A 15,305-nucleotide genomic window follows, 5' to 3' on the forward strand; every position below is an offset into this window, starting at 1 on the left:
CCATCCCAGAATTGCTCCAAGTCAAACACGCTTAACTGTGGAGTTCTTCCGATCCGGGCTACCGAAACGCAGATGCATCTTGTTAGTATAGGTAGTACCAATTAATTCTTATAAGCTATCCCAAACTGTGCAGTCTCATACCTGCACAGTCTTTGGAATCCCTCTCTTTCGGGTGTCGATTTGATTCATTCATGCATGTAACCCCCCGCTGGAAGCCTGTCAGGAGCCGCTCCTTGTCCATGCTTCTTTAGACCGGCGATCACTCCCCGCCCTCGTCAGCGCTCGGGATGTTACATGCCCACCAGCTTCCGCCTGGTTCGTCCTCCAGGCGAAAGCTGGTGGGCATGTAACATCCCGAGCGCTGACGGGGGCGGGGAGTGATCACCGGTGCAAAGAGGCACGTTCGAGGACGAACCAGGCGGAAGCTGGTGGGCATGTAACATCCCGAGCGCTGACGAGGGCGGGGAGTGATCGCCGGTGCAAAGAGGCACGAACAAGGAGCGGCTCCTGGAAGGCTTCCAGTGGGGGGTTACATGCACGAATGAATCGAATCAACACCCGAAAGAGAGGGATTCCAAAGACTGTGCAGGTATGAGACTGCACAATTTGGGGTAGCTTATAAGAATTAATTGTTACTACCTATACTAACAAGATGCATCTGCTTTTCGGTAGCCCGGATCGGAAGAACTCCACAGTTAAGCGTGCTTGACTTGGAGCAATTCTGGGATGGGTGACCTCCTAGGAAGTTTTCCCGGGAAGTGTGCGAGTGAGGAAAAAGCACACTGAAAAGTCTCGTGTTAGTATGTTGGGATAGTCATTGATTCTTGAAGCGGTCGGGCGTTACAAGTGGTATCAGAGCAGGGCCTCTCATCCATTACGGTGTGGTTCGAGGACGAACCAGGCGGAAGCTAGTGGGCATGTAACATCCCGAGCGCTGACGAGGGCGGGGAGTGATCGTCGGTGCAAAGAGGCACAGACAAGGAGCGGCTCCTGACAGGCTTCCAGTGCGGGGTTACATGCACGAATGAATCGAATCGACACCCGAAAGAGAGGGATTCCAAAGACTGTGCAGGTATGAGACTGCATAATTTGGGAATGACTTATAAGAATTAATTGGTACTACCTATACTAATAATATGCATCTACTTTTCGATAGCCCGGAACGGAAGAACTACATAGTTAAGTGTGCTTGACTTGGGGCAATTCTGGGATGGGTGACCTCCTGGTAAGTTTTCTCGGGAAGTGTGCGAGTGAGGACAAAGCACGCTGAAAAGTATCGTGTTAGTCTGTGGGGACAGTCGTTGATCCTTGCAAGTTGCCAGGCGTTACAAGTGGTATCAGAGCAGGGCCTCTTTTCCAGTACGATGTGGTTCGAGGACGAACTAGGTGAAAGCTGGTGGGCATGTAACATCCCGAGCGCTGACGAGGACGGGGAGTGATCGCCGGTGCAAAGAGGCATGGACAAGGAGCGGCTCCTGACAGGCTTCCAGCAGGGGGTTACATGCATGAATGAATCGAATCGACACCCGAAAGAGAGAGATTCCAAAGACTGTGCAGGTATGAGACTGCACAGTTTGGAATAGCTTATAAGAATTAATTGGTACTACCTATACTAACAAGATGCATCTGCTTTTCGGTAGCCCGGATCAGAAGAACTCCACAGTTAAGCGTGCTTGACTTGGAGCAATTCTGGGATGGGTGACCTCCTGGGAAGTTTTCCCGGGAAGTGTGCGAGTGAGGAAAAAGCACACTGAAAAGTCTCGTGTTAGCATGTGGGGATAGTCATTGATTCTTGAAGCGGCCGGGCGTTAGACACTAGACATGTGAGACATGTCAGTTAGCTATTCTTGGGGAGAGCCCTTGAATAGTTAACCAGAGTATTAGTTATGAATCATGATGTTATGTCTTGCATTTGGCATGTATCAAGGAGATTCCTTGTGTAATTCATAGAATGCAGTTTTTCTGGTCAGTAGAGTTTGTAAATTATATTATCAGTGTAAGGACTGATGTACAATGAAATTGTAAATTGTATTATCAGTAGAAAGACTGATATATTGATGTCTCAGTGGAATTATATGCTAAACAAGTTATGTTTAGACAAAAAAATGATAAGTTTAGAAGTTTTATAATTTTGCGTGCAAACAATGCACACTTAGTAATTCACAGTGCATTTCATTAAAAACGATGCAGAAACCCAACTATAAATTGCTAATACTATTCCTTAGGGAATAAAAGTGAACTTAAATGAGCTGAGAGAAATAAAATGACGAATATAAGTTTGAGAATGAGAAGCCCTATGGATTACTATAGCCCTTGAATATTCCGGAATGTAAGTGGGTTAGTATTTCTATGGATTTTGTAGTAGTATTACCGAGGACTCAAGCTGGTTTTGATTTTATATGAGTTGTAGTAGACAGATTGATTAAGTCTGCACATTTCATTCCAGTCAAGATGAGTTTCTCTATTGAGCAGTTGGCTCGATTTTAGGTGCAAGAGATTGTGAAACTACATGGTGTTCCAAAAAGCATCATTACTGATCGGGACCCTAAGTTCACTTCTCGATTTTGGGGAATATTGTAGCAGGCGTTTGGTACGCAGCTAAGATTGAGTACGGCTTATCATCCCCAGATTGATGAGCAGATAGAGAGGATCATTCAGACTTTGGAGGACAAGTTGAGGGCTTGTGCCTTAGAGCAGGACGATAATGATGTAAAGTAAGATTTGAAGTTTGTGGTGGAACCACTGAAAGTTCTGGTTCGCGATAAGAAAGTATTGAGGAACATGGTTATTCTTATGGTTAAGATACAATGGGAAAGTTTGACTTGTGAGGACGCTACTTGAGAGCGAGAGAATGATATTCCCCAGCGCTATCCTGAGTTTGACGTCAGGTATGCGTTATGTTATATGTGTGATTTTGGGGGCAAAATCCTTAAAAGGTGGGGTGAATATAATGACCCTCACATTTTATTATGGATTTAATATGGAAGGATGATTATAAAGAAAAAGAAATAAAGTCACCTTTGGCAAAAAAAGAGTTAAAATGACAGTTAAGGAGTAAAAATGCGGGTAAATAAAGTTACCCAAAAGTAAAAAGTAAAATTATAAATATTACCATAAAAATATTTTGGACTAGTGTGCAAAGTTTGGTAGTGAATGAAGGTGCGTAGATAGATAAGATTTTACCCAATTAAACCAACTTAAATACTTTAAGTTAGTAACATACAATGTCCTCATTCTTTTCTTCTCACGCGTGCGTCTTTCTTTCTTCTTCTCTGTGCGACAAACCGACGGCCATTGGAAGGAGAGCTTGAATTGTAACCTCATTTCTTGATGAAATCAAGTGAGATAAAAAGCAAAGTTGCTTAGAATTGAGAGACAAATACAACCCTTAATCCATAATCTATCAAAAAGCCTTGTATTGAGAGAAAAATGGAAGGGAAAGTGACGCCCCTTTGTTGATTGAAGGTCCAAGAAGGCGTTTTGATCTCATTTGAGGTTGGAAATCCACTCATTGGGTGATTCTAGGTAAGTCTATGTTAAGAAATCCTAGTTTCCTTTGAGTTTTGAGAAAGATTGATTTAGGTTTTCATTTTGAAAATTTGGTTTAATTGAGCATGTTAGAGCTTGATTCAGGTTTAGCTCATGTTGAGAAAAGTGTTTAGATGAGAATTTTAACGGTGAAAATGTATTTGGAAAATTAAAGATACCGTATTTTCGAATAGTGTCGTATACGTGAATAGTGACGTATACATGAATAGTACTGTAGAGATGAACAATATCGTATATATATGAATTAATGAATCTTGGATTAGAGGTGTGTGATAAGCTTGAATTTAATGGACTAAAGCATTGGAATCATGATGTTGGCATGATTTCCTTTATGTGCCTCTTAGCCATTTTCAAAGAAAGTATGTGTTATGAGTTACTGTTTTACAAAGCGAGCATACTTTTATGCACGGAATAATATTCTAAGGTGTATGGACGTTCGCTTTGGCAAAATGAAAATGAAAATAAGGTAGCTCCTTTGTATGGCCTTAAAATGAGTTTTGGCCATTTTCAAAGGAGATATTGTTTCGCAAAGTGAGAACACTTATATGCGTAAAATAATTTATATAGGTGGCTAAGCTTGGGTTTAGGCACTAGACAAAGAGAAATCTTATAGCTCCTTTGTAATGGGCATTCTGCCTTAAATTGGGAAAAATGGGCTTTTAGGTGCTAAGAGGAGAAATGAGTGTTCTAAGGGCCTTTTGGGACTATCCTAAGACCAAGTGAATATGTGGAATTTTGTGGGGATTTGTTGAACAAAGAACCACCCACTCATGACTTAATATGATTAAGTAAAAAGAAAATAAACAATAAAGTGTGTGTCTTGTATATTTACATGGCATTATATCATTTTATTGAGTTTTGTGTTGAATTCCTTCTCTAGGTGTGCCTAGGGACTGTGAACGTTTGGATTCTCGTGGAGCAAGATAAGTAGCTTGTTCTTCAAGTAAGAAAATTGTAAAGCTCCAAGAGGTAAGCTCTATATTTATGGGGTTCGCTCCTACTTTGTGTTCCGCCATAGTGTACGGACTGTGGTCAGGTTGTATGATATGTATGAGATATATGATATAAATTCTTTCATATAGAGCTATATGATAATATGATATGTTTTGTTCTGATGTGTTTACTTTGATATGTGTTAATATGATATGTTTTGTTGAGTTCCGCTTGGGGTCCACCCTTGGGAACACGTACACTGATTTCCATTTGGGGTCCTCCCCTGGGATTGACTGAGAACACATTTGTTATATGACTTGTTCTGATATGATTTCTGTATTGATCTTTGGCCATGGATTTTATGGTACACTGATGTCTTCTTGGGTTCCCCTGAGATTGACGGTGTACGTCTCTGATATGTTCTGGTTCCGCTTGGGGTCCTCCCTTGGGAACACGTGTGTTGATTTCCGCTTGGGGTCCTCCCTTGGGAATGATTGCGTACGCCTCTAATATGTTCTGGTTCCGCTTGGGGTCCTCCCTTGGGAACACGTGCGTTGATTTTTGCTTGGGGTCCTCCCTTGGGAATGACTGCGTACACCTCTGATAAGATCTGTATATAAGTTTTACTCAGTGAAGATATGTTTTGGTTGGGGTTATCCCTAGAGATTGACTGTGTACATATCTGATATGTTTTTGTTTCCGCTTGGGGTACTCCCTTGGGAACACGTACGTTGATTTCCGCTTGGGGTCATCCCTTGGGAATAACTGCGTACGTTTCTGATAAGATATGTGTATATGTTTTGTTTAGTTATGATATTTGATTATATGACATGTTTTATGGGATATGTATGATGATTTTGTAAATGATATTTGCTACGTACGTTGATTTCCGCTTGGGGTCATCCCTTGGGAACGATTGCGTACGTCTCTGATATAACACGTTTTGTTCTGATGTCAGTATTGTGATGATTTTTGTAAATGATATTTGTTACGTGCGTTGATTTCCGCTTGGGGTCATCCTTTGGGAATGACTGCATATGTTTTTGATAAGATATGTATATATGCTTTGTTCAGTTATGATAATTGCTTATATGATGTTTTGTATATTATGTATCTGACTGTCATGCAGGAAGTGACCCCAGGGTATAGAGAGTTTTCCATAAACCTGAAGTTCACTAGAGATTCGTCTCTAATCCCGTTTGGGGATTTGATTTCAGGAACACAGTTAAGTGAAGAGCCTCATAGGACAAGGACACTAACCGTGGCTAGAGGTACTAGTATGAGGATGTGGAGTTCTGGGTGACCAGAGGCTACTATTTGTTCTAGACGTATTTTTGGAAAAGATGTATTGTTGCATAGTGTTCATATTCGATACATGTACATTTATGTATTCAGGCATGATGATATGACTATGTAGTATTCAATTATGTTATGTATTGGATTGCATGCTATTAGATTAGTGGCACGGAGCCAGGTTCTGCATGCGCCCATAGATGGGTATCTGAGTATATTTGCATGACTGGTACTTCTGGAGATATATATTGTTTAAACTGTCTATAAGGAACTCTTGGGAGTGGAATTGGAAAATCCCCAGTTGTCCGATTTACAGAGGTTACTCTGTCCGATTTTCGTCTTCGTCGAATAAGAATTAAACTAGGAGAAGTGTGCAATGTGATATGTCATGTGAAAAAGGATTAAGAAAAAGAAAAAGTTAGCTTGTACTTTCGTAAGTTTAAGTCTTCCGCTGTTTCTATTTGTATGATATGTATGTTAATTGAACCGGCTCGAGACGGGGATGTTACAATATTTGTTTTTTATTTGAAAAGGGATTGTTCCATTTTAAATTTCTCTCTACGCAGATCGAAAGGGATTATTCAAAAATCGAAAAAACACATACCATTTTAAGAGAAAAACACATACCATTGATGACTATCATTTAATCGATATTGTATGTGTTTTTTATTCATACCATTTACATCAGGAACAAATCAGGATTGTGTTTTAAAATCAAATAATCCCTTCTTATCTATGATCCCTTCCTTTGTTTTTCGTTTAAATGGTATGTGTTAATCCATGATAAATCGCAAACATAGAGAGAAAGGGGAGGAGAGAGAAAATGTATGGGAGGAAGTGAGAAGAAAGAAAGAAGAAAAAAAGTTTATTTTATTATGTAAATATCCACCGTTGGATCGTTGGATGAGATTATTATCTAACGATGTTGAGAGGGGTAGACAAAGGTAGGCAAAATAAGAGTAGACAGAATAACCTATCCCAACTTATTTTAATATATGAGAGGAAAGAAAGACAAAGAAAAGGATTTGCGCTAATCAGAAAAGGCAAACTGATAAAAAAGTTTATTACCTTGCTCAGCAGAAAAGGCAAATAAGTTGCTTCTGTTAGCCAATTACAAATCCGTAATGCGAGTAGCTGATTAGAATATAGCGCACCAATTTGAATTTGAAGGTAATTGAGCATACAAGACTGAACAACTTTCACAAGTAAGGGAGCGACATTTGTGGCTATGGTGATTTATAAAGCACCTTGGATTCCAATTCCCAACAAAGAAGAAACCAATATCCAAAGAAAAGGATTTGCGCTAATCAGCAAATTTAATCAACGATAGAGTGGAGTTTAACTTTTAGGATCTCTTCATAACTTTTATATTCTTTCTTTCTTCAAACATAAATATCCTATAAATTTGTTTCTGTGTGTTTTCATGCCTAATGTGAAGGTATATCATCAGAAACGCGGAAGCGCGTCGTACCGATGTGATGAGGAATGAAGAATACCGCTTTGATTACCTGAGATGAAGCAGCGAGCGTGACAATTTCTCACGTTCTGTTCTCCTCCTCAAGTCTCACGATCTATAGCAACGCACCACGAACGGTCGCAACTCCGCTCTACGGTTGATCTTCCAGGCTATGACTCAAGGGGGATCAGGTGGTCGTGTGGGCAACCGTTCAGATGATGAACGTCTGCCTCTTTGTGTTTCTGATGTCTGTAACCTTAGGAGGCACTAGAGAGAAAAAAGAGTTTATATACTCTGCCCAATCCAAGACTAACCCTAAGCTTCATGGGTTGAAATTAGTCTTTTTGGGCTCACTCTCACTAAAGCTATTGAGCTTAGGTGAAAAGAGCATATTAAACTCAACAATCTCCCACTTGCTCTTTTGGACACAAACTTGAGTTCATAAACCCAAGACTATGTAGCCCATAAGCCATCATCATCTGATTATACAACCCATCCCTTGTCTCGAGCTAGCCTGGGGATCTACCATTTGTCACTCATCAAGGCTCCTGATAATCTTTGAAAGATTATCTAATTCAGCGCTACTCCACTAAAAGCCCGAACGTGAACTCCAAGATTAATGACCTTTATAACATGAATATGCATCGCCCCTTTGTAGAATGTCTATAATTGATTGACAAGTTTTCTGTAACTCAATCAATTATTTATTCCCTTGACTATGATAGTTTCTCTAATGGATTACATGCACTGGCCAGTGTCTTTAATATCCAAGTACCGAAACATATCAAGGGGACATATCCTACAATTTCCATGTTGTTTATCTCATAAATACCGATAATCAAATAATCTCACTCACCCGTTGGTAAATCAAAGAATGAAAACTATTTGATTACCTATTTATAATAAACTCAGGATTAAGATCAATCACATAACTATAGTTAACTGGAGATTTGATACCTTATGACAGAAAAACAACCTTAATCAAATCTCTCATTGATCCTTTCAATGTGAATGTTAATTCACACCAATATTTTACAATGATTCGGACAAAATTATTTCATAAAATATTGCAGCCTGAATAAAGTGCCCAACTTTATTTAACGGCTGTGACTCCATTCATCAATTGTGAGAACCTATGATCATGTCCTCCATGAACGTATCCATATGATCATATACTCCACAATTTGATCCAGACCTTTATGTTTGTAAATAGTGCGCAAAATAAATAAATAAAACCTTATTTATGAAATTCAGAAAATTATTTTATTGTTTCATCGTCTTACTCCAAGAGCACAATGAAACCAATAACTCCCACTTGCTTAATGCAAGTCTGGGATCCTCCTAAGACCCAAAGAAGTAACATGCCTCTCGAACACAAGTTCAGCCAAACTCTTAGTAACTGGGTCTGCAAGATCCACCTCTAATGCTATCTAAGTTTAGTGAAAAATTCATAGCTCGAGGTTGATTTTCTTGAGTCAATATCCACTTGAAATAACTGAATTTTTGAAAACTCAGCTTTTCAAGACTCCCACTAGAATATACCAGCATATAATCTCTCGTTCTCCAAAGATACTTGAATACATGCTTAACAATAATCTAGTATTCCTCTAGGTTCAAAATGGTACTATCTCACTACTCCCACTACGTGACATATGTCTGGTTTAACGCCCAACATGATATGCGTGAGTCTACCTTTGCCAAAGAATAAGATATCTTGCTCATGCATTCTTCCTTCTTAGAAGTCTTTGGTCACTCCTTAGGAAGATGAATTCCACATCTGAGAATTATAATTCTTCTCTTAGAATTCTTATGTTGAATTTTGGCAAGAGTTTTGTCAATGTAAGTAGCCTGAGCTGATGCCAACAACTTATTCTTCCGGCCTCATAAGAGTTTTATACCAAGAATATAATTGGCTTCCCCAGTACTTCCATACCAAAACACTAACTTAGCCAACTCTTTATGCTTGATATTACCTCCACATTGTTTCTAATAAGGAGCATATCATCTACATAAAGTACCAGAAAAGCTACTGTCTTCCGTTGTATCCTTTACATACAAATACACATCATTCATCAAGGTTCTCTCAAAATTAAAATTTTGATAACTTGATCAAAACTGATGTTTCAAGACCTGGATGCTTGCTTAAGTCTATAAAATAGACTTTCACAACTTGCATACCGTGTGTTCCTACTCATTTGCTATAAACCCTTTTGGTTGTTGTATGCAGATATCCTGACATCCAACTCCAAAATGAAATCTCATAATTGAGACTTATAGCAACTAAGAGAATCTGGATAGACTCAAGCATGGCGTCTGGCAAAAAATGCCTCCAAGCTAGCTTTGAAGGTTTTCACCTTTCTGTCCATCCTCTCTTTGCCTTTTATGTCCACATGCACCTTGTGGGTTTTACCCCTCTTGGTGTCTTTACTAGGACCGAACGGAGTTAAAATACAAGTATTTCATCTCATTGTTCATAGCCTGAGCAACACTTGATCAACAACATCTTCTAGTGCATTATCATAACTAGTAGGATCAATATCACTCAACAAGAGACAACTTGAGAGTTAACAAGGTTCTCTCCCACTACGAATGTACTGCACTAGACCTTGTGTATTTATAGGTAAAACAAAGAGTGGGTCAAATGATGGATCTTCAATTTCTTGAGGATCCGCTTATCCTTGATATTGTTCCTTTACATGTGATACTAATATTTCTACTAGTTTCACTTATATATTATCATGTTGAATTTCCAATCATGGTTCTCTTGTTTGTTCACTTAGAGATATATCTATCCCCTCTTGAACAATCAAGGGAACAGTGGATGAAGCTTCTACAGATTCTGAAAATTCTTGATCTAAGATAAATCTCATCAAGAATAACCTAACTTAAGAGCTTATAATTTCTTATCTAGTCCTCGTATAAGAAAATCATGTGAGTGCTCACTTAGATTATCTTGTCCTTAAGACTAAATAAGAAATCATCTCTAGTTCTCTTAGGGTAGCCAAAAGATATACACTCTTCCATACAAGATTCCATCTCATTTGACTGATGTTGTAGGACGTGTGCCGTAGCACCCTAAATCCGAATATGGTTTGATCTGGGCTTGCACCCCTTCCATAATTCTTTAGGTGTCTTTACAACAAACTTTGACGGAACCAAGTTAAGAAGGTAGATTTCCTTCTCTTAGGCATCTCCCTTGAACAACATTGACAAAGATGAATAACTGAACATGATCTTCACCAAGTCTAGAAATGTTTGATTTTTGCATACTGCAACTTCATTCAACTAACGCGTTCTTAGAGTTGACAGTTACGAAAACTATCCCCTCTTAAATCAGGTAAGACCTGAAATTACCAGACAGGTAGCCAAACACTTTAGTAGACCAAAGTGTTTTGATTTGAACACCTACATGCTTTTCTGCCTCAGACTAAACCTCTTGGAAATTTCCAAAAGTTTTAGACTTATAGCGCACTTGGTTCATCTGTCCAAATCCAGAGTAAACATTCATATAATGAAGTAATCATCACCTCTTCTGGTCTGAACGCTAATTGGTCCACATACATTAGTATGTACCAGTTCCAGTTGAATAGTTGCGCAAACCTTTTTGGCCCTTGTAGGATTGCTTGGCCACTTTACCTTCCAAATAGGACTAACATGTAGCTGTTAGTTAAAAGATTATTGAACTTTCAGTCCCTCTTTTAACTAAAACATTTTTCCTACTTGAGATAATATGACTCAATCACAAAGGCCAAAGTTATGTTTCATTTGAAACTTTTATTTCTTTGGTGAAAATCCTTGTTCATCATCCTTTCCATTCAACATAACAAATTTAAAAAGGGTATAGGACATAGGTAATAAAGACTATTTAAACAATGTACCAGAACAAAACAAGACGAAGATGAACTTCGAAATGTAACTGAGGAATCAATTGCATTGTCAAACCATGTTTTAACCAAAACAACTAACAAAAATTGAATTCCTCTTGAAATCCGGAACAAATAAACAGTCACCCAAAACCATAGTCTTATAAATAACTTGTCCTACTGCAAATGCAGACACAAGTTCCCATTTTCAAGCTTAAAATATCTATGTCCATTGCTGACAGGTATGCCATGTTTGAACTACTACAAAGAGTAACAAACATAATCAGTGATTCCTGAATCAATAATTCATTCACTGATCAGGCCTTGATATGCCCATGTCTGGTTCTTTTCATCACCTCTGGGCAATTTTTCTTTCAGTATCCCTTCAGTCTGCACTTGAAGAACTTGCCTTGCAGCTTCTTCATAGCAACTGGTTTGACAACTGATAACCAAGTCATTTTGTTCTTGTTACCACCCTTGGGTTTTTCCTTTTGGATTTAACAAGACTTTTAGCAAAAACTGCACTGACTGCATTCTGTCTAGCAGAACTGCTAGACGCAACAAACATGTCATTAAGAGTCTGAAGCATTTCTACTCCACTCTTAATCATGTACACTTGCTTCTGCAAGTATTTGGAAAGACTGACAATAACATAGCAGCGAACTACCATATCTGCCCTTTCCCAATCTGAGAAATGCATCTTAGTTTCCTTAGACACATCCTCTACAGGTTGCTATGGCCCTCGCATTGTCAGGACAAATTTTAGCTTCCATGTTTTAGAACAATATCAAAAATTTGCTTTTCACTTATTCATAGTTGGTACCATCTAGAAGTTTTCGGCTCAAAATCATTTCTAAGATATTTTCTGAAAAACATATAAAGCACACAATTACAAACAAATAATGCAATAAACAAACGAAGTGCAAGTAGATTCTCATAACTACTTCTTGTTTATTGTTAACAATCCTTCAGTTTATCTTTACAAGGCTTACGATGGGCAAGTCACTTGTAAAAACCAAAATTGTTATTTGGGCCTTCAGTGCCATTGCCAGAGCCTCGATGGGAGGGTTAACAATTTTACCAAAGTTGAATGTAATTAACTATTGTTTAATTTCAAAATTATCCTTAGTGTTTAAGCATTGTCGACGATGGGCCGTACAATACTTTACTAAAATTTTGAAATTATTAAGATTTAATCTAGTGAAATCTGATTATCCTTATCCGATGGGGCTTCAGCGATAACCATTTCACTAATAAACCCACAAATGGAGCCCGCAGGTTTTAAAATTAATTAATTTTTAAAACCTTCACCCATTCAACATTTTTATTTGAGAATTTTCATAAGCCCTGTCGAATTCATTGTTTAATTTCAGAATTATCTTTAATAACTTAGTATTATCGACGATGGGTCGTACAATACTTTATTAAAATTTTGAAATTATTAAGGCCCAATAAAATCCAATCATGTTAATCCGTTGGGGCCTCACATGATTATTTTATTGATAGGCCCACAATGCGCTTGGAGGTTAAATTAATTTCTTAATTTAAATCTCCTTCTATAATTATTTACGTCCAATCTAATAAAATCCAATCATGCTTATTCCATGGGACTTCACATGATTATTTTATTAATGGTCCTTATAATGCGCTTGAAGGTTAAATTAATTTCTTAATTTAAATCTCCTTCTGTAATTATTTAGGTCCAATCTAATAAAATCCAATCATGCTTATTCGATGGGACTTCACATGATTATTTTATTAATGGTCCTTATAATGCGCTTGAAGGTTAAATTAATTTCTTAATTTAAATCTCCTTCCATTCAACATAAGCAATATTTTCCAATTTCTAAGAATTATTTAATTAAGAGTATCCTTTGTTTGATTTCAAAAACTATGTAAGCAAGAGCGCTGATGAACGTGCATCACTTAGCTTATCTGAATTTTGAAATCATTAAGGTCCTAAAATCCGATCATGATAGGCAGCGTGTGCTTCACACAATCATGATACATGATTGTGGTATGCAGCGTGTGTTTAACACATGACCATTTTAGTAGACCCACAAATTACTCGCAAAATAAAAGAATTCTCTTAGGAAATTTTCTTACTAATTGTCTTGATTTTAAACTCCAAAAATAATCAATTTGATTATTCTAGATTTTACCAAAATCATAATAATTAAATTAATTTTCGAAATTAATATAACCATTAATCTAGATTTTGTTTCCAAAATCATAATAATCATAATTTTATTTTACCGGAGTATTTAAAATCAAAAACTACGCGCATATACAATCATACTAGTCAGTAATGACATAATAGTAAATATGCACGTATGACATGTGATCATGCAGCAATATGGCACCTTCCTATCCTATATGACATGTTATCGCAAATATCATGTTAATCGCACATATAATTCATACCATTCAATAAAAGCATTAAATAATAAATCCTAATTACTTTAATCCATGGTCTTCCTATTTTAAATAAAATATAAAAATAAAAATAAAAAATTACAACTTTGGAATTCAACTTTCGCCTAGCCCATAGTATCTGTCTCAAGCTCCTTTAGGGTTTCCATTGGCCCAAAAGCCCAAAGACCCAATCCTTTGGCGAGAAACCCTAGAACGTGAAAGAGGAACCCTAGCCGTCAGGTCTGCCGCGCCGTCACCCGAACTCAACTCAGGCCTAAACTCCAGGGGAAGGACCGCCACATAGAGACGAGTGCACCGCCGCCGGAACCACCCAAAAAGGTGGCCGGACGCTCCCTCACTCTCCCATTCTTTGCCGGAGAGTGGCGGCCACTCTCAGCCTCTTGTGGAGGCGCGTGGAGGAGCGTGGAGTCTCTGATGGCGGCGATCCACCCACCGTTACGTTCGTCTTTCTGTCCTCTTTCCAACCATATATAGAGAGCCTCGTTCTGAGATCGGGAAGTCCTCTAAAAGTCTCCGACAGTGATGACTGCGCATCTTCCTCGCGATTTCTCGATCTTGAATTTTTACAAAATATTGAAAAATACACAAAAATTCCGAAAAATTAAAAAAAAAAAAAAAAGCAAGGAGGAAACCTAATCATATGGGATTAGCCTCCTTGTTACAAATCGAGAAATACACGAGAGACCCTAGCCATGGATTAAAGCATTTTTACCGATTAAAATCTAAACTTTTATGAAAATGAACTATAAAGAATTAAAACATGAGTATCAACAACAGATACAGAATAAAGGTGCCATATCTTCAAAATCACAAAAATAAATCAATAAATCAAAGCTGATTTAAATCCCCATCACAATCCGGCTCTGATACCAATTGAAGGTATATCATCAGAAACGCGGAAGCGCATCGTACCGATGTGATGAGGAATGAAGAACACCGCTTTGATTACCTGAGATGAAGCAGCGAGCGTGACAATTTCTCACGTTCTGTTCTCCTCCTCAAGCCTCACGATCTGCAGCAACGCACCACGAACGGTCGCAATTCCGCTCTACGGTTGATCTTCCGGGCTATGACTCAAGGGGGATCAAGTGATCGTGTGGCCAACCGTTCAGATGATGAACGTCTGCCTCTTTGTGTTTCTGATGTCTGTAACCCTGGGAGGCACTAGAGAGAAAAGAGAGTTTATATACTTTGCCCAATCCAAGACTAACCCTAAGCTTCATGGGTTGAAATTAGTCTTTTTGGGCTCACTCTCACTAAAGCTATTGGGCTTAAGTGAAAAGAGCATATTAAACCCAACAAAAACGACGTCGTTTTGAAAATAAATACAGATAAATTATCTGCATTAACTGCAGAAATATTTTTCTCTTAATTTAATATGAATGATGATCCAGAACGAAACACTGATACTTTATTTTCCATACACTCGTTGTTATTAAAAGTTAAAAAAAAAATATATTTTTACAACCTTTTATAATTACTTTTTATTACTTTTAGATAAAAATCAAATGAATGATTATAAAATAATAAGCCGTTGTTTTAATTTTTTTTTTTTGAGTAAGTGCCGTTGTTTTAATTTTGATTTATATGAGAAAATATTTTATAAATATAACCTCATTAAAAAAATTAAAAAAAAAATGCGTGTAGAGCCATCCTTAATTTGTAAACTAGTGAGACTGAGAGGTTCGCATCCGGATCATAATGCCAATTGCCAAGTGGTCAACTATTTCACTATCTTTTACACGATTTGGGAGAGAAAAATTGCCTTAAAAAAG

The sequence above is a fragment of the Gastrolobium bilobum genome, unplaced genomic scaffold (genome assembly GCF_033153095.1).
Source record: "Gastrolobium bilobum isolate Gb01-03AN ecotype WA unplaced genomic scaffold, APGP_CSIRO_Gbil_v1 utg4848, whole genome shotgun sequence".
In the NCBI taxonomy this organism is placed as follows: domain Eukaryota; kingdom Viridiplantae; phylum Streptophyta; class Magnoliopsida; order Fabales; family Fabaceae; genus Gastrolobium; species Gastrolobium bilobum.